This window comes from Vanessa atalanta, chromosome 16 (assembly GCF_905147765.1).
Source record: "Vanessa atalanta chromosome 16, ilVanAtal1.2, whole genome shotgun sequence".
In the NCBI taxonomy this organism is placed as follows: Eukaryota; Metazoa; Arthropoda; class Insecta; order Lepidoptera; family Nymphalidae; genus Vanessa; species Vanessa atalanta.
In genome coordinates this window covers 6412026-6438735 of record NC_061886.1, presented here as the reverse complement: position 1 = coordinate 6438735, position 26710 = coordinate 6412026, and the positions used below count along the sequence as shown (strand labels likewise).

The 26710-nt window shown below is 29.6% G+C and overlaps 1 protein-coding gene across 3 annotated transcripts in view; it reads left to right on the top strand.

Moving 5' to 3' along the window:
- LOC125069668 (cytochrome b5 reductase 4) overlaps positions 1 to 26710 on the top strand; it is a 61962-nt gene that overhangs the window by 21783 nt on the left and 13469 nt on the right. The window lies entirely within an intron of this gene.

The window sequence follows — 26710 nt, the reverse complement described above, 5'->3', positions numbered from 1 at the left end:
AATACGTTATTTTCTACGTAGAGTTATGTTTGCCGCTGAATTATAAAAGTACTACTAATAATACTTGATACTTAATCAATGATTTTTAGTGTGCTAAATTTATTCTTCGTTAAACGATGTTTCTCGAACAGTGAACACAAAATTAAACTAAGACAAAATTAAGAATTTATGCTTGCAAAACTTAAACTTATTTTGATAATACAGATATGAGGGAGAATTAATTACTGATAAACTTGTTTTTTTTTTGCTCCAGTAAGAAACTAACCACTCTACGAGTATATTAGAGTTTTGATACATTTCTAATACGGCCAAAAGTTAATGTCCATCTTAATTGTAGCTCAGCTAAAGATTTTATCAAGATCAATCGAATTTCAATATTTTTCGATCACAAAATATTTTCTTATAATTGATTGTTTTTTTGCTGCATAATGAAGTATAAAGAATTGATCGAATATAACATGCAGCACCCAATTGAAAAAAAAAAAAATTTTTGTTAATTTGCTTAATCAAAATCAAAACTCATAATTGATGAGTTTTGATTTTGATAAAGGGAAGGAAACATTTGTTTATACTTTTGTTAATAAAGTAAAAATAAGCTTTTATAAAATTTTTACTTAAAAACTTAATAAGAATCAATAGAGTTATAGAACATGTGCTCATTAAGGGTAGTTTTCCGAATACGTTTTTCAGAAAATATATTTGAACGAGATTTGAAGATTCGGTAATGGCGAATTTATCGCGTACTTGATTTTCAATCTACTTTCATATACCTGGTATACTAGTCATGCGCCCTGACTACGCATGTGCATAATGTAAATTTTATTCTAAGTAATCTTGAGTTAGATATAATATTATAATTAAAATATTATCACAGTTTCTACCATTATCACATTTTAAATTACCTGGTAATCAAATAATAACTTTTATTACACAAAAGATATTCATAAACACGATAAAATAACAAAACAATCAAACGAAATAAAAATAAAGTATAAGCTATCCTAGCTAGGCTTATTAAGTAACCTGTGTTGAGAATAACCCGACTCCTTCCCTAAAGTAAAAAAATCGAGACACCAGAAATATCACCTAAATTACAGACATTACTTGTAAATAACACTGACAAGAAATATATTTAATTAAATTGTATAAATATTTCTTACCATACACGGTCTACTGTTCTATATCTTGTATACGAAAGTTATTAAAGTTAGCGCATTATATTGGTTTCCAAGACTATTCGTTAGAATGAATTAGTTAGTAAGAAATAAATAGAAATACAGTTACTACTATAAATAATCTTTCTAATTTATTAATGCACAAATAATGTTTCTCTTTTAAAAAAAATCCTTTTTTAATTTCTAAGCATTTATATACTTTTTTCATCGTTTAACAAAACATTGCCAAAACATTAACAAAAGTTTTTGTCCTCGGCTGTTTTGTATTTAACACTTCATAAAATGTAAATATTTTTATATATAGAATTCTAATATTTCGCGGTGTATAATTTCTGCAGGAATAAAAGTTTTGATCGTGACTTTTCAATCTCAATACAAGAAAATTATGCATTAAAACCACCATAAGGAAAGTATTATAAATGATGTTAGGTACATGAATATTATTTTGGAACGTACCTTATTAAGTTGGTCGCATCGACAACGTCCTTTACAATAGGCACCTTATTGGTTGAATGTTGAATCATATCCATCAGTCGATAGTTACGGAACAAAGACGATATACCTGTTGTAACTAAAGAATTTAATAAACACCAGACATGTTTTGTTGTGTTTTCTCCAAGCGAACACCACAGAGTGAGTTGTCATCAAGCTCGTGTTTAAAATATAAGTTAAAGCGTTAATATTTACCGCGACACATACGTAGAATAGAGTACGTCATTACTCGTTGCAGTCAATTTAAAAAGAATGGTTGTTTGCAAATTGCTCTATCTAGGGTAAAAAATCCCGTATTGTTAAATTCTTGTTTTCTATTTTTAAAAACACATGGAAATAGAATTATAAAAATCGAACTGCGGACATTTCGGATTGGTCAAAACGTGGACTTTAAATATTAAAATTGATATTAGCTCCCATAACTATATTAAAAATACAAACTGTTTTTTTTTTATAAAATATCATGTATATTTAAAACCAGATAGTTAAACGATACTTAATTTAATGTTTATTTATGTACTGTACATTTAAATACTCTGAATAAATGTCTCTTCTTTGAGATATTAATGGTATAAAAATCTAGAAATTTTTCACATTTCGCGCTATGAATTTCGCTTCTAATTAAATAAGCAACACAAATTGCAAACTGACCTTGATTTTTTAATGTTTGTTGACAAAAAAATTAATTGGTTCACGTAGTCAGGCCCGCGGGTCAATGTTTTGTGAACTTTAATTATTCCATTTGCATTCATTTTGAAACAGAATTTCTTACTAGAGATATTCGTTGCTGGAATATCCCCAGTTGGTTGAATTTTATGTCTTTCTTAACGCAAATTATGTTTTCTTTGCAATTATTGTTATTCTTTTGCTGTTTGTCATACTTGTATAATACTAGCGACCAAATTTAATTCATTAATACAAACAATTACAATTAGTGCCCGTCTAAGTTTTTGGAGATGTTTGACATGTTTGCCCAGTTAACAAAGATAAGAGCTGAAAATTTGGCTGAAGCCGTATGTTTTTTCAAGCGGTAAAACAAATGAGACTTCATTAAATGAAAAGTCAATTGTAAATTGGTTTACTTTTGTAGTTAATAAAAATCTCCAAATAAAAAAAAAATCTAACATTCCATAAATAAAACCGTATATTTCCACGATGAGACTACATTGATATCATTTGTAAGTCCCATATTAATCGGATTACGTGAGAAAAACAAACAAATAAATTGTAGTTTTGATCGAATGCTACGAATAAGCTGGTTTGAATGCAATGAATATATTGAAATGAATTATATGCAAACGCAATATGGTCGTTAGTGCGTTTTTACATGTACACGGGGTTACGGTGTCGTGTTTAACTCGCAATGTAAGAGCTATTCTATTATATAAGAGCTTTCAAGGCACGGCTACCGTGCCATGATCGTGTGTCGTCCTTTTTAACAGTCGTGTATAGATTCGTATAGTATATTAGTTGACATATTCTGCCAATATAACATAGATACAAATATTTTTTATGACATCTGAAGCCTAAGAGAATATCTGAAGCCTAAGATTAACATCGTACAACAAATATCGATTTATTGTCAAAAAAAAATGAGAATCGATGTCAGATAATTGCTCCCATGTTGACTGAATCCTGTGCATGTGAAACTTAGTAATCAAGCATTTAGTAATCAATCATATAATAAATTAACCTAACGCATGTTTTCTTCAATTAAACTAGATTTCATTAAGTGTGACGAATCCAATAAAGATTAATATAGAATATGGTGGAAAGTTCTTTAAAACCTATTGACCTTATTGAGCTTAAATTCGTGCCAGCATTGTTTTTTTATAATAATATTTTATAGACATTCGTTTTTAGCAATCTTTTATCTCAGTGACATAAGATTAAGATAAAATATAAAACCAAAACGTGAAAAATTGCTGCTTCGTGTCGATAATACTTTTATTGATCACCGATCGAATTTTACAAGAAACTACAGTAGTGATATTCTGTAAGAACTCTCTCAGTATCTCAATCGTGAAATGTTGAAAACCGACATACAATCAGCATTAAAGTGAGTGGTTTCTTCTTTTCGAACCATTCCTACCTATTTGATTGAAGATCATGGCTCAAGCATCGTATATGATCTTAGTTCACGTAAAAGAGACTTCATCAAAGACAATTTAAATATATATCAATTCGATACTTGAGTCTAATTGTAACCGAGTAGAAATTAAAACGCGTTCTAAAATAAGATGCATACTTGAGTTATGATCTGTATCTGAAACTAGTTTTGAATGTTCAGATCTTAAACGCTGTTTGAGACACTTTCTACAATACTGGCCGTTGTATATTCATATATTATTATGAGTAAATGAGTCTCGCGGTTTTTCCTGCTTTTAAATTTAACAATATTGACGTGATAAGCGTGAATTCCGTCTACTTGTAAGCGAAATCTAATATCTCTCTGAAATTTCACGATCATACTCTGCGATGAGTTTCGAGTTACAGAACAAATATAAATAAAATTTCAACCGGAACAAAAATTTACAATTTGTTAAAATTAATTTAAGCATTTCGTATTTTCCCAAGCTAGCTTCATCTTTTACCGAGATGATTGGGAAAGTAATTAATAGCTTTTTGGACGACATCGTTATGTTTTAATTGAAAATGCTACTTTTTTTAAAAAAGTTATCTTATTTAGATAATAAAATAATAAAGAAACCTTTTTGAAATAAATTTGTGTTAATATAAAATATGTATATTGTATTTGGTATATTATAAACATTAAGATGTATTTTCGACGTGTTTTGAAATATTAATTTATTTTAAACAAAAATGAGAAATCAGAGTAAGCCCGACACGAGTTATTACGTAAACAACCCTGAGATCAAGAGAAAATGTATTATGTAACAAATAAACAATGAAAGAATAAGAAAAATTTCCATTTCCTCGCAAATGAGAACATTATTTTATATAATATCTCCTAAAGTTCGACACAAATATTTAAAAAAATATTTTCACCAGAATTACAGTGTTAAATCAAATCGAAAATAATGAAATTTGCGAATAAGTGACGTGTATTATTTATTAGTATTAATTCATGTGGCATAAACCGGCGAATATTAGCAGGGGAAGCGAATTGAACTTAATTTAAGTTGAAATTCTACAACATTAAAATTATACAAATCAGTATTTATATATAAGATTTTTTACTCTCAGCCAATTTTAACAATTCATGGAAATGAATCCTTGTATTCTTTTCATATATCAAAGTATCTAATTTGTATTATTTCAGCAGAATTGCAATTTAAAAATGTCGTCTCAAAGTATGTAAAATCAATTTCTGTAGCGATACAAATAAAAAACATCCATAACAGCGCGATTTTTAAGTCATTTTCTGCCTCATACAACCACTCTGTGAAATCAATTTTCGCCGGCAATTTTTCCGAACCGATATGATTTGGAAATCTTCAAGAAAAGAGCCTACCCCGTTTCTCAATGGCCGGGAGTTCATGTGGTTTCATCAAGCGAGCTTTCTGCCCGTTCGCCATCTATTTCATAAAATAAATTTCACACGCAAAATATATAGATACAATTTTAGAACACCAAATGAATATTGATAACCGTGAGAAAATTATAAATAATTACATAGTTCTAATACATACAAATACATTCTAAAAATTTTTTTATAGTATATAAATATAACAATTTACGATTGTTTTTCATTTACCAAAGAGGCTGGTTGTATATTTATTTACTTTTGAATAAAATGTTAACTTAATTAGTTCAGCATGTATAAACTTTCGTTAGTAATTATTGTAATTATTGTAATAACCGACAAGTCAACATGTCGGTTTTGCTTTTTTATATTACAATTATAATTAAAACTTGAGTTTGAACGTATAATATATGTCGAATGACCAGACTTTCGCCTTATAAATCTATGAATAAGGTTTTTATATAAATGACAAAGAAACTCAAATATATTACATATCATGAAGCATATAATAAGTGGAACTCCCGTTCAACTATTTTAGTGAACTAGTACGTTACACGTACGTACAGGTAACAAATGTATAAAAAGTAATTCCCTTAATTGTAGAACACAGAGCTCATTTATTTTATTTTTATTTTTTTTTTATTTTATTTTATTTGGGAAACAAACAGTACAATAAGTCTTAATATTAACAAATACAAATTAAATCACAAGCCAATCAAGTTTCCACTCATAAATAATATACATTATTAGAGCAACAAGAAAAAAAGGAGGATATTACATAATTACAATTTTATTTTAATTTAAAGGGTAATTTATATAATTAACAAAATTAAAATAATCTGAGCTTGTCTATAAGATAAATTATGAAATCAATAAGCAATTATCAAGAATAATTATAAACATTAAATCAGTTATGTAAGACACAAAATTATAAATTAAATTATTAAACAAATAGAAAATTTATATATATTATTAAATTATAAATTATTATTATTATCATTAAGCAATTGCAAATTATATCAATGAATGTTTTCTTACATTCACTATCCGCATTAAATGAAAATTTTGTTTAGGAAATTCATTTGGTTTCATTATTGACTTTCAAATTAAGTTGAATGCACTTCTTTAAATGTTATAACTGAATTTAGTACCCGAGGCGTCAACGACGATTCAGATTTCTTGACCGTTAGCCACTGACCCGTTTCAATTACTCCGATTTTATATATATATTTCAGTATTCAAAACCATTTTCAAATACAATAGACAGTAGTTAGAATCATCTACAGCTCGGTCGGGTTCGAGTATCCTCGTACAGTTGCCAGCAACAATGATGTTCGTCCTAAATGTGATTTCTAAGTGTGATTGTATAAATTCACCAATATGTATTCTTTATTTAATTTTTTTTTTTTTAAATATATTTTAACGTTTATCAAAGTGTTAAAATATTTTCTTTTTAAATTTATTTTAGAAAAGACGAAGATTTTTTATTTAGAGAAGTACATGTAAGACACGAGATCTAAGTTATTATGTACCTGTGATTTTACGATCTCACTTATCAATCAAATTTAAACACAGCAATTTATACAGTATTGCTGTTTGGTAGTTAAAGAACTGATGAGTGGATCGGCACAATGCCCCGGTGACCTACCACTTGTAAAAAAATTTAATTATATAAAGGAAATCGTCTTACTTAAATGAATAATGTATTGTATATTTGTAAATTATGAAAATTATACATAATTGTTTTAATTCACATGGGTTTTTGATTAACAATTTTGTCATTGTAATTTATTTATTTTCAAACGTTTTTAATTTAATTTAAATAATATAAAGCGAAGACAAATTCTTTCATATTTTTTTTATGTTATAAATAGGAGGACGGGCTAATTGGCCACCTGATATAGTAAGCGGTCACCACCGCCTCCATTGTGTCCCTTATACTGTAGTTAAACTGACTCACTCATCTTTCAAACTGGTACAATACTAAATATTGCCTTTTGGCGGTAGAATATCTGATAAGTGGGTAGTACCTACCACGCTTGCACAAAGACTACTTACTACCACCAAGTAAAAGTATACCAATAATTTGTTTATTTTACGCTTTATATATGTATGTGGAAATCCTAGTGACGCACGAGTTCTGCGAAAATCTAAATGTCAAATACAAAGTCACAAGTTTAATAGTCTACTCTGATAATCATTATAAAATCGTTATGGAACGCTGTGTTAATTAATTAACACTTAACCCCGATACATACACACACACATATATATGTATATTCTTAACATCCTCTAACGCTGTCTTCAACTATAGTGATTATTATCTTTCGGGACCGAACACATGTTCCGATTATTAAAGTTATACTTCCCTTGGGTACAAAAGTTTAAGGGTATGCTATTGGAACAAATAGAAACGTATTTGATTTAAGACTTCGGAAACAATTATATTTGATATCAATAATAATGTTAGCTTATTTTGGGGCTCGCCACGTGTAAGTAAATATTATGGAAGCTATTGATAGAGAATAAGAATGGTTAAATTGTTAGAAGAAAATAATTTTCATTGTAAATATCTTTTCCATCGTCTTCACATAAATGTTATATACTAGATGAAAACTCAGCTTCACTCGGGTAAAATATATTAAAACAAAACAAATATAAAACCCCTATATATAACCCCTGCACGAAATTATAATTTGGAACACACTTTCTGGATGCACCCGTAAACGTCAAACACGGGCGGCCAATTAATATCGTAATATCTTGATAGTACGAATTTTGCGGATATATATTGTCGACAAAAAATCACTTTTTCTTAACGATCTATAATTGTGGATAGATTTCGATCGGGTCTAACATAGACCTACGTGCACGAAATGATTAATATAGATTATACCTACTTTACAATTATTAATATTTAAGCCTATTAGTGACAGTACAGTATAGTTTTAAATGAATGATTAAATAATTTTATTCGTTCCGTATTAAGTTAATTGATAACTAAACATAAACCGAGATTAAAATTGATGGTAACGAATCGATTTTAGTTATATATTATAGTAATGCGCTGTTTTTCTATTAATTGTAAATTAAACGAATATTTTCAATAGATAATTACTGATTTTTACGAGGGGCTTTATATTTATTTAAAATTTTGTTGTTTTGACACTTATTGAAATCTGATATTGATACTTCTGATACTTCTAATTATGATAATGATACTCTTTGTTTTATTAGTGCTCGTATTATTTCAATAAAGTAGTTTTTACGTAAAAGCTCTAATAACTACGAACAACCTAGCCTATTATGCTAATAATAATATTATTAACGCTGAAGCAGTGCTCACATGCCAACAATGATTACTTTTGTTATGCATTGTTTGCGTTTGATACAAACAAATCTTACTTAAACAAGATAAAATTATTTGTTCTATCAAATGACGTTAATATTTACTTTCAACCATTTCTAAAGATTATAACAAGAAGAATTATAACAAGAAAGAACATGTGTTACGTAAATGTCAAGACCTCTTATTTGAATAGCCCTTTAAATTGTATGTTATATTAAAATATGAATCGTAAAAAATATCAACTTCATTTTAATTTTTTTAAATGTCTACATTTCTAAAGATTTTGTTTTCAAACCCGAATAATATAACTGATTAGTTAACCTCAAATAGAAATATTATAACATTAAATAGGTATACAGACCTTACATAAAATACATTTTTAAATGTGATTTTACTTTTAACATTTATTTTTGGTAAATAAATGTAAATATTTTGTACGTTTCATATAGGTTAAATCTACATGCACTGAAGAAGTACATTCAGAATTAAATGAGACAATGCTATTTTATAAAAGTATCAAATATTTTCTACTATTATTTTAAGTTTATGAAATATTTTATAACTATTATTAAGGTATCCTTATAATTAAAATAGTCTAGCTACTGGCAAGTGGCAACAATATCACGAACAAACACATAAAACATTAAATACCTATTAACCAAAATGAAAATCTACTTTTTAAAGACACCTTATGACTTTATGACATGTACTTATATACAAACGTCGTACGTACGTACGTACGTACGTACGTACGTTAGAACTAAGATTATAAGATAGTTATACCTATATGTTATCTGTTCTGTAAAAAACTGTTTTAACGTTAAACGTTTCGCTACGTTAGAATATCAATTTACTTTATGTCAGAAACTAGTTTTGAAACATGATTACTCCAGCGGCTGTTGAAGCCAGTCTCTATAATAGGTTAATTGATGCCGCCTCCTCCCTCCCTTCTAAAACGATTAAGCGATATTCTTGCATATAGTCAATCAAAAGGTATCAATTTGATATTGGAAATATACAACAAAATAACTTATATAATTCACTCCCTTTAAGCAGAAGGTATGGAGCAAATACCACCACACTGCACCAATGAGGGTTGGTTGAGTTTTATCTAGGGTCTCTTTCGGTGGATATCACTCACTCACTAAATTGGTGTTCTAGCTTGTACAGTGAATGTTCTTATGTAAATACTGGCACAATGGACATAATACTTTAGTTCCAGTATACGATGTGGCTTATACATTTAAGGCTACCACTGTCTGCGTACCAATTTCGTATATATAATCAAATCAAAATCCGTTGAGTGCTTAAGAAGAAATTAGCGGAGATACAGACAGAAATAGAAAGTAACTTTTTTTTCTGCTATATGCTAATCTATCTTCAATCTATAAATCCGTCGCTCCTTTAGCAAAGATGCAGACACAGCACAAGATTAATAAGCATCGATGTATATTGGACTTTTCATCCTAAAATATATGACGATATTACTGCCAAACAACGTAATAAAACATCTTGATACTGTTTACCTATATGAAAGGCATTATTCCATAAGCCATCAAAGCTTATTAATTTATATTATCGTTATTATATATCCGGGCTGATGTTCTGTATAAATAAAGCATAAAATTTTAGGGTGTATTGTTTGAGTTTTGCTCCCGCTATAAACGAAACAAAAGGACGGAATGAAATCTAATCAAACTGTATTGTTTCAGGTTTTGTTCATCACATAATTATTTTATTAGTCCATAAAACAGATATCGTTTTGGTAAAAAAATGTGGCTTTGCTTTTCTGTTCTTATTTATTTTTATCAGTGATGTGGAAACGAATCGTACTTATATTAAAAGTAGTGTAGTTTAGTTAGCTTGTACGGCTTAATCCGCTCATCTCAGAAACTAAAAGTCCTGTCTGGGTTTCTTTTAACATTGGATAAACAGCTTCTTATATAAGCTATAAGCCTTTCTGAAGAAGTTATATTAACTTTTTCTAAATAACGAAGCAGCAATCATAAACCAATTTGCCAAAGTATTGGTATTTAGTGAATGACAGGCGAGTAGAGATTATCTAAATATAACGCAGATGAAATCATAGCGCAGTTTGTCGTCGTGGAGAAAATAACTGGTATGAAACTGTAATTTTATTATAAGAAATACAGAGTAAAAATAAACTATAATTTAGCTTATAGCTAGATGATTATTTTAAAAAGTAACAAAATCATTGTTCATAAATGTAATTATTCTTTATTAAGAGAAAAACTACAGACATAAAAAGAATATGAGTAGGCACAAAATAATTTGCTAAGAACTGTCCTTTTAAAAAAATCATTGGAATTTAATATTATTAACATATACCCACTACATCCAAAAAAAAAAAGATCTCTCCTAGGCTGCTTCTTAGACGGATAAGGCTTCTCTATATTGAAATAACTCATGGAATAACCGTGTCAATAATATTTTGCTTAGAAGTCTGCGAGTTTAACTTTCCGACGAGAAAAATGTTATTATACGATAACGATAAAATTATACAGCGACCTATTTCTGCACAATTCCACAAGCTTTATAAAACCAAGCGTCACCTCACCACAATGTTTGCTTTACCGAAAATGTATAAAAAGTATTTGCACTCTTTTTGCCACATTTATGCGTTAAATTATTCAATGGGTTGAATAAAAAAGCATCTTAAAAATGTATGTATAATCAATACAATTATTTGAACCCTTTTTAAATTGATTGTATAAACAGAATAAAAAGGTGACTTTTGTTTGTTTGCTCCAACTCCAAATTCGATTGACGGTATTCTCATAATGTTAGTTATCAATTTGACCTTTTTATGTGTCCTCTATAGAGCGCCAATCGTGAACCAATTTAGTAATTCCTTTTTTATTTGATCGGTTATTATTGAGAGCGCTTTTGATAAGTCACTTGTTCAGTATATATTATGATATATTCGTCCAATACCATTTGCACTGCAAGCGAAGGCTACGAAAACTATAACGTAGAGAGATGGCTGTGTTACACTACCGTGCCTCGGGATAGCGCGTAAAGCGGTTGTTACTTCGCCTGATCTTGTCCCGGACCTGTCGGATATCCGTCCCATCGGACTATGAGAGTGAGGAAATAGAGAGTGCATTTGTGTTTGCTCATACACTTGCACACTATCATTTCTCCTGCGCAAAAGTATTAAAATATCCGCATATACTCTGCAATAATTTAGACCAGCATACGTATTAAAGTTTACATATAAATGTTTTAATAATCACGTATTTAATCAAATATATATTTCATCATTAAGTTTTGATATTTCTTGTATTAAGTATAATATTTGCATTTAAAAAAATAATATTAAACGTGTAGCTAGATGAACGATATGTGAAATAATATAGCATACACAGTTTATATTTCAAGAGTTATATGGAAATTAGATATTGTATACTTCAGTGAAATGAATAATAAACTAAGATAAAGACAAGGAAATTGTCATCGCTACAAAGTTGGAGCTTCGCGTACTATTGATTTCTCTACGAACGCTTGTTCCAACGGAATATACGTGTATATACCAGATGCGTCTATTTACTTTCAATAGTAATTCCATTACAATATTTCAATAGAACTATAATGACTTATCTTCTTTTCTATATAAAATTTATAATAAGTAAATAAATAAATGCGGATAACTTTAGCTGAATATTTGTCCCAGTTCCCTTAACTGCTTAACAAAGTTTTAGCAATTTAAGATAATGGATGATAAATCTTATTTTAACGAAGAAAACAGCAAGGAAAATGGTGTAGACGTTATATAACATTCTATGGTAACTCGAGTTACTTGTTACTTCAGTTGTCACTACATAATTGTGTATCCATATACATTAATAACCGCAATAAAAATGTTTTATAAAAACAATACTACAATGAAATATATGCTTGAAGAAACATTTAAACGACGCGGGTTGCTACATATGTTTAACCCACTTTTCCTTACAAACAAAAGGAAAAATAAAGTTCTTCTTTTTTCTTCCTTATTGAGCCAAGGGATATAAGGCCGAACGATGGCGATATTTATTATATTTTGGGTCGTCGATCATGAGACTTTATGAATATCAAGCGCTTTTGGCCTACATTACTGTGGTCGACGTAGCCAGTGACCGTAAGACACGGGAGCGAGTTGTTTACTGATATCTTGCAACGAAATAATGAAGTTTGGTTTGTTTTTTACCTTTAGGTATAAAAATTTATGTCGGATTTTCATATTATTACGGTTTCAAGACAACGAAACTATGGTAATATGTTGAATATTTTTGAGATATAACCTTATATGTTGATGTGGTCGAGGATAATTTCTTGCTTTTTGGCATAAGGCTTTCTCTTATAAATAAATAAAAAACACTAAGTATTTTTATATTTAATAAAATTTTAAAAGAATTACAGACACTTAAGTTTAATTAATTTTTTATAAGAGATGAATCCTTACCATTCTTAAAATAAATAAAATATTAATTTTAAAAATTGTAAGTAGTTTTTTCTTTTACGCTTTTTTAATTTAAACCAGTAGAAGTAGTAGTTCGCAGACAGTGTTTTCCTATGCATTTCTAGAGTTTGAGCGAATAGATCTATAAATGAATGCTTAAATATCTTTAGGCAAAATTCTTTCAGCCGAGCGAAGTCGGGTAGGGTAATCAGTATGCATTAATAAGCAATGCCATGTTTACAAAGCTTTAATGATTATGAGAAGAAGACTAATTAAATAAAATTATTTAATGAATTTGAAACTTTTATTACATTTTTTGTACGACTCGTTTTTATACAAAATGAAACCATATTCAGCCGCTCGCTTGTTTAAAACATTAACGTCTAGCTTAGCGTTCCCGTTAAAATTGTAGATTAAAAGCTTTTCTACATTACTTGTTTGTGCTAAGTACTTTAAAGTACCTTAAATTAACGTATTTTTAACGTTTAAAATATAATAAAAGGATTATTCCTTGAAACTTCAAGATAATAACTCTCATATTTAACTATTTTTACTGTACTATAAATGACTTCATATAGTTAAATATCTCTCGCTCTGATTAGATTAGATAAAAGGCATCTTGATTGCCATTTTAATTCCGAGCAAAGAATTCGCAAATTAAATCAGAAATCTTTGTCCAGATTAATTTCGTTCAAAATACAATTGTAACGATTATTTAATAACGTCAATTCTTAGAAGTACCATTAGCGGATTGTAATTTTATTTCGAATTTCTATTACTTTAAATGACTTGGGACAATGTTTTCCTCAACTGATTTTCATTTTATCTCAGTAAAGAAATTATTCTGGAGAATAAATTTATTAATAAAAAATAAGACTGTGATTAAGCGAAGCACGACCTTCCTTACATCGAAGGACGTCCAAAACTTTTCCAGCAAAGTTACTGACTTTTATAAAAGGATTCCCATTCGATTGAATTATCCAATGAGAGATCTAATAAAGCAGGGTCAGCTCTGAAAATTACTGAATTCGTAGCGAAAATCTTGTTTAAGTTTTCTACGTATATGGTGACATAGACAAAGAATGTATCTATACTATTCAGGAATTCATTTTTTTATTTAAACATATATAAAGTTTAATATTCAACATATAGAGGTCCTATAAATCACATAGTGATTAAAACAAACAATAATCACACACTAAATGTAAAAGGATATTTCTTTTGTTACCATATATATTTATTAATTAAATATATCTTTTATTCATTAGATACATTATGTACTACAAAACTACCATAATATATTGATTTAATATTAGCATTCTTTATAAAAAAAAAAGTTTTTATTATATAATTGTTTACATAAACAGTTTCGATTGTAAAATGTATAGGTATAATTTTGAGATGTAGATAACTTAATACTGTCGTAGTTGTTTCAGTAAAAATTTCCAGATCGGACACGCTTATGTATCGAGTTTGATCATCATGGCAAAACTAATGGCAATAACGCGTATCATCAAGGCTAAATATTATAAATTTACGGATAAATCTAAACTTTGTATATGATTTATTTACCACGAAGGTCTCTAGGATAATTAGTATTTACATTTATCGTATCTCTTATAAATTAGTTTTAGGTTGACTTTTTATCACCAATAATAATTATAAGATCAATATAATTTAAAATTAGTTAACAATTTTCATTAAATTTATAATGCTACTTGGTTATGGGTAAACTCGAAGTGCAAGCAAAAAAATAATGCTTCTATAATATTTGATTTATTTTTGTATTTCTATGTAAACTTTTTGAATACTTTGTCCAAATAAAAAAAAAATACAATACAAAGCCTTTAATTTATTGCATCCTATTTTTCTAAATGTAACATCTTTACGCTAAAACTAGATTGTATTTGGTAACATGCTACTAGAACCCTCTAAACTTTAATTAACTTCATGCCCCAAAAGTCATCATCCTTGAAAATGATTAATTCAAAATCCCTCAAGAAAACCTAAACTAGTAGGTATATACATGTGCGATGTTGGAACGTTACGCAAACCATTTGTACAGGAATGTATTAATACAAAAAGACAAATATTCCATAAGGTGAATAGTAAATTAAATAGATTGTAGATTATTTGCAAGACTCTTAGGCAGGACCCACGTACTCGTCAACGATTTTACAAATAAAACAAAATATACCAATTAATATTTTAATAAAGTATACTTCTCTACGTATTTGATCATCATCAAATATCCTGTCTCAAATATTAGGGTCCTGCCTAAGAGTCTTGCAAATTTGCCCATGACATGATGATGTCCTCTTGATCAAACCGGGCCATGGCGGCCACCCTCAAGGGAGGCAAGCCAACTGCGGCACATATCACAGTACAAACAAAGATGCACTCTCTATTCCCCTACTCTCATAATCCAATGGGACGGGAAATCTGTCACAAACGAAAAGAGTTCAGGTGCATTACCAAAGACTTTACGTGTTGTTCAAAGCACGAGTTTTTCGAAGATATTAAAAATTGTCGCCCGAAAACTTTTTTTCTTTTACGGTATAGGTTGGGGGACGAACATAAGGGCCACATGTTGGTAAGTAGTCACAACCGCCCATAGACAATGGCGACGTAAGAAATATTAACCATTCCTTACCTCGCCAATGCGCCACCAACATTGGGAACTAAGATGTTATGTCCCTATTACCTTGGATTATAGGTAGCATTCGTGTATAGCATTGTACTTCTTACATTGTGTAATTTCAGTAGTTCGGGATGGCAAAATAAAATTATGTTGTACCATGATGTTTCAATCTCTCTCTATATTTTTACAATGCCCCAATCATCCAATTGTTTTCCTTATGACAGCTCAATCACTTAAAATAAGAAATAGTGTTACATGTCAGTATTAAATGTTATAAAATAATACCAACTAAAGTTGTACAAATTGTTGATCAATTAATTACAATAATAATTGTAATAATATGTAATAATAATAATGTGACTTTATTAATGATATTATTAATTATGATATCCTATGACGTAGCACCGTATTGGAGGCTAGGGCTAGTCTCGTAACAATTGATAATGACTATAAACGCTCGTAAGTGTATATAAAAAATATAAATGTTATAAGGATAACAGAACGTTCCCGCAAAATCGTGTAAAGCTCCATAATCTAGTTATTGTCTTCTTCTAACTCCATATAGGATAGTAAAGTCCACTAATCATCTTTTGAAATACCTAGAATTTGCAACGGAGACGACTTGTTGCGATACTACACGCAACTGTTTTGTTATAAATACCAATGAAATTCGTCGTCGGAGCTCCGTTAATCTCGTTTCGTAGTAAATATGTAGATGACCGAATTTGGGTTTCATTTATTATTTATTTATTCAACTTCTCCAACTTCTAGTAAATTAATCAAGGAGAATAACACTCAACGTCTTTCAGAATAAGGTTAGGCTAATTGTAAGACATGATAAAATAAATGTCTTCGCTTTTTTATATTATAAATATTGTAAAAAATTTAACCTAACCTAACCTAGACATGTACAGTATATATATAGACGAGTATATTTTTCAATACTCCTTACTTCTAAAAATAGGTTAATAACAACAAAATAGACGGTCGAGACCGTAATAAGGATTACTTTATAAGGCCGAAGCTTTTATAGCCCGATACCTTTTCTTTTATTATGTAAACAGAGTGAAATGTTCACACTTAAATTATTTTTTTATTGACAAAGGCTATGCGGAAAACAAGCTTAAATAGAAAATGAATAGAAGCGTCTTTGGAAAGTGTACTGTACTAACCTCTTGCAACTACACTTTACATAATATTTATAAGTTTGTATTCGTTTGAGCTAGAGTCGCCCGTCTGAAATGTAAATGGAGGTAGGTTAAGTCAATAGGATCGAGCGTAGAGTCTATACTCTTGATTCACGTTTCACAATAGTTTTGAGCATCTGAAATCAATAAGTCAAAGTCTGAAACTGGCAACGAATGCTTGTGTCAAGCAGTCAATGCTTGAATGTCAGTGCTTAAAATGTTTATGTATTGAAATTGGAATACATTTAATTTGCAATCATTTATTTACAAAAGATATGATAAGAAATATTAAATATATACATTTCATAACAAATATTGCCGTAAATGTAAAAAAAAATGTAGCAAAATTAATGGAATTTAATCGACTTTCACAATATTATATCAATCGAGTTCATCAAAAACTAACTAAAACATTCTATTTAATTATTTTAAAATATTTAAGCCATTTTTTAGTAAAAAATGGTAACATTTGTTTAATACCATATATTCAATAACTAATTTCGTTAGAATTATATATATATAGAAACACAAAATTTTAAAAGCATCTACATAATGTTTATAAACACATTTTCGATAGTTCAGGTATATAACAATAAGGCCGTCTCACCGCCAACCGACATATAATTCAAAGGGACCTAAATTAAGAATTAATCGGTTGTTTGAATCTACAATAGTTACATAATAAATTAATATATTTTTTTATTGTTATAATAAAAATAGCAATAAAAAAAGTATATTACATAACTCAACCACTTTTATATTCGCACAATTCTCATCATAAATATTTAATTATATTATTTTCCGTATTAAACTTTTTCTTCTATTGGTGTCCTCCATCCCTTTCTTGGGGATAAACTTTGCGTTCCTCATTTCCATTATATTTATCATTCGAATAATGTATGTACAAACAATACCGAAACATATATAAGTATATTAAACATTAATATAAATAGTCTTAATGGTATTTTTAATTAATAAACAACTCGAAAAAATTAATAAGATATTAATTAACTAACCTACTGAAAACGTTATATCACTTTCATAATAATAAAACTTTATTTTTTAATAATAAATACAGTTTTAGACTTATTTTAAATTTTATAATTTGAATGCAACAAAAACATTTATCGTAGAATGCAGCTGCAGATGACATTTGGTATTACATCGAAATAAATTATCAAAAACAACTTTACTCGACTATTAAGCCATAATATAAAACATATTTTTTATTGTAGTTGCTTTTTATAACTAACAGAGCTAAGTAAAGCTAAGCTAAGCTATTCCGGATAGAGGCCAGGATGAACGGCGACCGGCCAGGTTGCGCTGAGATTATGCGAATCAGGGCTCTAGCTCAACAAGCCCTGATTCGCAGATGGGAGGAAGCCCTGAGATACCGACAGCAGGCCTAACAGGATTACGACAAAAAGTTATACTCTCACGTACATGCTGACGTAGGTGCTTACCGGACATTGCCGTTTTAGTAAGTAACTGAAGGGTATAGCGAGGCTGATGGTATCCTCCTGCCACGAATATGATGCGTCGCTGGGCTAGGGAGGTTCTCTGTACCACGAGAATACCCTAGGATTGGAGTCCGTATAGGCGGTACGGCAGTATGTAGGGGAAGCGTAAATACTTTTTAACTTGGTTATAAAGCAAAAATGTTTGATGACTATATATTATCAACTGATGTGAGTAGAAATTATTCTTCTTCTGTAAAAATGATTGCTTATGTTTTCCCAAAAAGGATACCTTTGGTTCTTTTTTAAATGATCTATTTGCTTTTTACGGAACTTCATTAACACGCTGAAAATTAAAATAGCGGAACATACAAGGAAAATATAATCGAAGCTATTTGAAGTAAATGTTTAAGAATTCGACAGAAATACCTGTGAAAACACTATTAAAATATGATAACTAAAATTTACATGTATAAATCAAGCTCGCTATTTGAAATTGAAATTGTACAGAACCCAGGAAATCGTTAAAGCAAGTTTTAGATGTTGTCAGGTGAGAGATATATTTATATATTTTGTTATGACTCAAACCGATATGGCGCAGTGGATTGAGATTGGTAGATCAGATGGGTTAAGCTAAGATTGTGGGTTCAAAGCTGGTGTTTAAATTGTCTTTATAATTCAACTTTTGAATTGCGCTAAACTAAATATCGAGATTTGGCCCAGGTGGGTTTGGATCTCAAAACCTCGGAAATTTTGGTATAACTTTAAATCCGTAGAGGTCCAGTATCTTTAGTAACATTATGAAGAGGTATTTGTTTGTTTGTCTGAAGGGCGTAATATCTGGAACTAATGATCCAATTTTATAATTGTTTTCACGGGCATAAAGGTATATTATTCTAGTGCTATATGTTATGTGCCTTTGGGATACCTACAGACAACTGTCAAATATTAAACATGAGAACTTTTACGAAAAACATTTCCTTCCTAATCAAGTTAATAGCTCGTTATGATTCTCTCACGCTCATAATTTTGTAAGTATTTTCCCTCTAACAAGTCTCAGTTATTAATTTAGTAAGAGCTTATTATTTATTACGTAAATAGTAAATAAGACGTCAATCATACTAACGAATGTTGATTAATGAAACTATGGGCTTATAATTGGGCTATGACAGTTTTTAAAAAAACCTGATTGCTTATAATATAATATTGATAACATTTTGTAATTCATAAAATAGAAATATAGAGTATTTAACATGACACCATACTACGCTTTTACTCTAGCTCAAATTCGAAATCTTTATTCAATATAAAATCACACACTTCCACATATTATTGATTGTTATGAAATCCACAACTGATTCACATCTTCAGATCTTAGATTCCTCCTTAGAAAGTACAAAAGAAACTTAACTATTTGAAGTAGCTTCAAGGCGATTGTTTAATTCGGAAAGTATGTTATTATCTAAAGAGTCATTTGTTTTATCGTTTAAAATTCACAAAAAAATCCTAAAACTATCGATGACATATTATGGTACTTACATAGAATACAGAATACATAACTGGTTAGTAAGCTTTGCAATTGTCCCTGTACGTGCGTTCGATCAGCTTAGCCAACCTTTTCCCTAAAGTCTCCTTTGTAATTTCCGAAATTTGCTGAACGTTCGGATGAATAGAAAGTAATGACAGATACATGTTTTCTATACTTTCCTCCTAAATTTTTACATTCCGTCTACCATTTTTGTTGTGATAAATTTGTGTTGGAATATACTTAAGAGTGTATTAGATTTGAGTTGTAAACATGATCTGCTTATTTTCATTATTGATGTTTACGAATAGACTTATAAACATTTTTCTTGTATGATATAATAAGGAATTACAACGACCTTTTAGCGTGTTTGATTTTCCAGAAACGAAATTTCATCATTATCTGTCTGTCCCTATGTATTCTTAGATGTTTAAAATTACACAATGGATTTTTATGCGGTTTTAATCTATTAAAGATTGATTGATTCATGATGAACCAAACTATTGACACTGATAATTTTACAGGATTCCAAAGTGATGTCGTAAATAAACACATCACACATAATCCTTATCCAATTAAGTACCTTAAATACATTGTGCATATAATGAAGGTCAATAGGGCGCCTTACAGCATGTAATTTAAATGAATATTTTCGAAGATATTACAGATTTAAAACGCAGAGACATAGCGGTTTGTATTGTTTAATGACTGAAAAACTGGGAACGTTGTAAGACGTGCGAAGCCGAGGCGGGTTAGCGGCGGCTATTTTTTATAAAACTTTTGACTAATTATTAAAAAAGAGTGTTCTTACTATATTTTATTTTATTTAATCATACAAATCTCTTACTCGTTTTTTGTTTGTCTTTTTTCTTTCGTTTTATACTTCTATTGCTTTGACAGAAAGATTTTATTTGTTGTATTTTATACAATATTATAGAATTCCATAAAAAATTAAAGATGGATCTAGTTAATTTTTACAAAAACATGAAAATCTTGTTTTCCGAATCTATGGTATGGTATTGTCTATTCTTCTTAGTATTTGAGAAACACAAAAATAATATGAATTATCATTATTTTCTAATTTCTCACGTACTCACAAGTATTTCAATAATCAGATGAATTTCCAAATAGCGGATACCGAATTTCATCTTGAGATTAGGCACAGCTATTCCATTGGACTATTTAAGTCTCCTTGAAACGATTTTTGGCGACTCGCAAATTTCTTCAGGAAATCAAATTTTCAAAGTAATTTACGTGTACGGGGTTGTATATTTATATGGTATCGTTTTCCTCACTTATCTAATAAATTTACTTTGCCCTCCCACTCTATCTCTTTCACACACAAACACACACACACCCAGACAAACAAACAAAAATGCACGCGTGTGCTTAGGAGAAAGTTTATACTTATCAATATTTTATCAATCTATTACATTGTGAAAAAATATATATCAAACACAGCAAAGATTTTCTGAACACGTAGCAGATTTTAGACATTCAATTCATGTATAGTTAAGCTTTTAAATTTTGCCTTTGAGTAAAACGTACGTATTTTGCAATTTTTTTTTTGTGGCCGTTCGTAACCTAAAAAATGCAGTTTAGATTTATTTTTCTGATCCTTTAATGAAGTTGTTTTCATTGAATTCTTTAATAGGTTGTCTTTTTATTGTCGTATCATATTATGTTAAACTTATGAAATAATAGGACTGAATCTCAATGAAATTTTTGCATTTACTTTTATCTAAAGGTTAACTTCTAATATAGTCATAATAAATTCGTCCCTTGGGAAATGAAACCATAACTGGCTTATGCATAGTAAATCGTTTGCTAGAAAATGTTTGAAACTATGTAAAACTAGGCTATATTACATAATATTGCTCAAGACAATGCACCTAATAATATAACATATATACACGTATCATATTACTACATACATATATACTTACAACTGCCTTATAAGGCTACAGAACCAAGATCGTAGTTCTAATCCTGGGCCAATAAAAGTTATTAGATATTTCTGGTAATAATTATTTGTAGCAATACGAGGCTATGGCCTCCGTCCCACGGTGAAACCACACCGTTAGTACGACCTGATCTCTCTCCGGTCATTTAGGATTGCCGTCCTAGCCAAAAATTATAGTAACAGAAGATCTATTACGGGGCAGTAGCGTGATCTAGAAGAAATCGTATCGTGTCTAGGCTATCATTTCTTCTCTTTATTTTTCTCTCTGCCTCTTTCTATTATATACGGTTTTCAATATGTTTTATATCTTGGCATTTAATGATTCTCAAACGGTGTCAGTTTATTCCATTGTGTTTAATTAAATACATTATATATAGCGAGAGCAACTTTATTTCAAACAGTTGTCCCACGACACCTCTCCTTTATTTATATACATTTTGAATTACAATACTTAAGTGTTACTAAAAAAAATTGTATATTTGTATGTAATCACGTTTTACAACGAATGCATTTATAGTTTTTCTATTGTAATATGTATTAATAATATATTTCGAATTAAATACGACTCTTTACGAGGGTTGCTTGTTCGAGATTGCTTATTAAGACCGCCTTTGTGCACTTCAAGTTTAATTTTTGTTCTGTAAGAGTGTATACAAAAATGTTCGTGTATTTTCTTTTTAATCTTTATTAATTAAAAAAAAACAACAAACTAATAAAATTGTCCAATGTATCGTTTTTATTTTATGGGTGTATTTGTGTTCGATTATTTCATAAAAAGCGACTGTTTAAGGCAATTAATTAGTATCTTAAAATATAAGACATATTTTAAATAACGTTATCTATTAATAATTCAAATAAATTTCCTTAAGAATTTGTTGTAACGTCTTTTTAAGACCCTCCGTTCAATATTTTGTTCTTATCTTCGTCCAATATAAATTAAAATACTTCAGATACTTTTATGATTAAATTACTTTTCTTATTACAGAACAGACTTGATTTCAACTGTCAGAGGGCTTTCCGAAATGTAGAATAAATAATACTTTATTATTATTATTCCCTGAAGTAATTATAAAATTATTATTATTTTTTACCTCGTTAGTTATCATCCAATTTTAACGTCTTTTGCAAGTATGCATGAAAGTTTATCTTTTGTATCAGGTTGGTACATAAATGTTTTAATCAGCGATAGTAACCAAGCCCGATCTCAGTTCGTGCTCAACCAACCATACAAGCGCAAATACCTCTACCACCGCCCTTCGCGAAGTTTCTCTTGTTATTTAAATGTTTGAACGTCTTCCAAGTTCAAAAATTATGTTTATCTAATGTATAAATAAAAGACAGACAGATAGCTTTGTATGATTTCTTCATGTTACAGAACTAAAAGCATCGATAATACGATTTGTTTCGGCCGAAAATGGGTCCTCCATCGCCGTGATATTTCCGTCACAAAGCTATAAAGCTAGAAAACAAGGGTATTACAGTGATTTGCACATCTATCCCTGTGAGCTTAAAACATCAAAGTCAGGGTGACTTTGTTGTTGCGAAGGCAAACATTCAGTGCCCGCGATTACTGTCGCGGGCCGTAGTGGCATTTTGCTAGCGGATTTGGAACTGGTATTTTTTTGCATTTTGTATGCAATAACTAGAGATAGGCCGAATGTGAACCAAATACGAAATTCGGCCGAACATTCGGTAAAAATAAAAAAAAATCGGCAGAAGTTTGGCTGAACTTCAGTTCAATTTCACCGTGCTTTCTCGAGAGCGACACGTCGTGAAGCACGAGTAAACCTTAAATAAAAATGTGATCAAAATTAAATTCTCTCTTCCCGATATATTATATAATATATAGTTCTTAGAAAAATATGAATAAGCTCCTAAGTAGATACTGATTGTAGAGCTCAAATATAACAACTTTTTGTATGGGAGCACTATCGCAATTACTTGCCCATACTTAATATCCATATCAGCTGTTAAATGGCGTATGGAGAAGTCAAATTTAATAAATAAGAAGATAGTTTGATTGTATGTTAGATGGTATGGTTTTACTTATTTCATGCACCGAATGTTTGTTGAATGTCACCGGCGTTTAATTCGAATTTCGGCTGAAAGTAATCTAAGTAATAACGCTTATGTCGTATATATATATATATATATGTATGTATAATGTTGTTGATATAATCAAATACCTGATGTTTGTATGTTTTTTTCTTTTTTAAACATTTACATTATTTTAATAAAAATATCAATTACATCATATACAGTTAATGGCTTAAAAAGAAACTAAATCTTTACCCACTAGACAGAAATGGGTTAATCATAAAATACCGTAGTAGTAAGTTATAAAATGTGTCATTTTTTATCTTTGAAAAATGCGTCACCCTATCGGTGTAGAGGGGAAGATATCTAAAACTACTGGCCCAAAGCCAACTTGTACTGAGTATCAGCTCTGGCTAGATCTTACTATAATGGTGGGAGAAGATTCATAGTTCTGAAAGATTAAAGGGTTGTTTTTAGTAAAGTGGGTTAGCAAAGGTTTCTTTCTTCAGTTCCAGGGCCTGATTTAGTACGTTATGGCTATCGAACATGCCATTCGACTTACTTACTCGACTTTTGCGACGTAATAATCGTCCTAAAAAGACACTACCCGCCTCTATCCCTCACGCGTATTTGCCGAACAAAAATAACCGCCGACTTACATCAAATAGGGTTGTAACGAAATGTATCGAATGTATGAAAATAAAGAATGGTTGTATTTTTTTATCGTGAAGAATATAGTTAGAGTGAGTTTAGATCCCAAATATTATTAATTTATCCTGATACAATTAAAAGTTGTTCTTTAAAAAATAACTACAATAGAATATTTTATCGATACATAATCATTAAGCCCTATTATTATTAAAATAATCAATCAAGAATGCTTAAAAACTGTTGACAACTAACAAAATAGTAGCTATTTATTTCTCTCTGTCAAAATATGAATGTTCAAATAAACTAGTTATAAAGTTTACTAGCAAACATACTAAAATATTCTATTATTGGATGGGTATCGATATATTTTAGTATTACTGAAATGTTCAAAATACTATGTTACAAAGAAAAAAATTCTTAAAATGGCATTTATAGCAAATACTTCATGAAAACAGTTTTGATCTTAAACGGTTCTGCAGTGTAAGCACTACTCACCTTTTAGACTTAGCGTCCGTCAGACGATGTCGAATTACTTCAACATTGAGTGCTCCATTTATAGATTTTACTCCTTCAATGAAGATCGTAAAAGCTAGATAGGCAAAAACAAATCTCTCGTTAAAACTCGACTATCATATCTATTGTCATAAATATTTTTAATGTACCCATTATCATTCGCTTGCACTTATCTTATTTGATTTCCTGCTCGCTTGTTAGTATTCCGTATTAGTGAGGCTCGGGGTTATTGAAGCACTAAGTGCTAATGGCATTGTTTAATGTACTTAACTCCTCTCAGTAGTCTCTTACCTTATAAATATGTATAATCAAAATAAAGAAGTCTCTACAAGCATTACGAATGAAGATTTTATAATATTACAAGTCGACCAGACATACGTTTTCCTGCCTTTGCTATGAATATTCAATTCGAATTGTTATAATTAATAAAAAATAAAATATATTTCAAAAACTTTTTTTTTATTTTTATAATTCTTTATTATACACAACACTCTTAGTTTCATTTTTGGCACGTATGTATATGAATAATATTTTTGGTATTATGACACGGCGAAAAACACGGATTTTCAAGATTTATGCCACAAACACTTAGTAACTGCACTGCGATTTATTTATCGACAACACAAATGCTAGCCGACTATGAAATATGCACTAAGAAATCATAAATTAAGTTGTCAAGATTTATACAGTAACTATTTTTAATTCATATTTGTATATATTTCAGGACTTAAATTAATTATCTTTGTATATGGTATATGGTTGTTATATTAGAAAAATTAATATGATTGTCTTCTAATAATAACAAACATAAAAAAATTAAGCGAATTTGGTCCAACCGTTCACGCGTGATGTCGTGACTAAGGCAAATAGGGATTTATTATTATATAATATAGATATTAAATATAAAACTACTGTCGCATCGGTATGTAGATCCTAGCTTGAAATAGTAACAAATTCAGTAGTCGTAGATCATGATTTGTACAGTAACTTGTTGTATATTTTATATACGTGAATGATTTTATAAACTCCCAATTACGTAGTAAATTATTAACATTACAAGTATAAATAAATAAAAGTAGATCCGATGACGTAGCATTAATACATTTATTGATGCGCGAGCCTACGCTCTCTGTTATATGAACTGTTGTCCAGTTATTGATGACAGCGATAAATTTTCCATATGTGGAAACGAACTAGATGCATCAATCTAGTTCAATTATTAATAGCTAATAATGGTTTTTTTGAGGATATTTTAATGAGGCTTAGTTATTATAACTTTATCCTATTTATTTTAGAAATATTAAAAACGAAGATATGTTTTACAAAAAATATAAAATATAGAAGTGTATTAGCACAGTAGGTATAGATCGCTTGCTCATTAATGATTATATATTTTTTTATAATCTACATATGTAAGTATGTAATTACTCATAATAATAATAGCTAACCAACCGGCTTCGCACGAGTGGGATTATTTTAAATAATTCTTTTTATACCGAAATATTTATTTAATAAAGGGAAAAAATAAATGAAAGAATTCGTATCGCATCGAGCAATTTCCGCCGGCACCTAGTAACCAGAATGCCTTTAATACCTGCCTGGAGTTAACACTTCTCCCACTCACGTACCCCACGCCGTTTATCTTCAATATTTTCCGACTTATTGTAGTAAATTACGAAGTTATGCTTACATAAGACTTCTTTTAAATTTCTAAATATAACTTACATTTATATTTAAAAGCTTAATTGTTAATGCTACAAAAGTTCCTGTA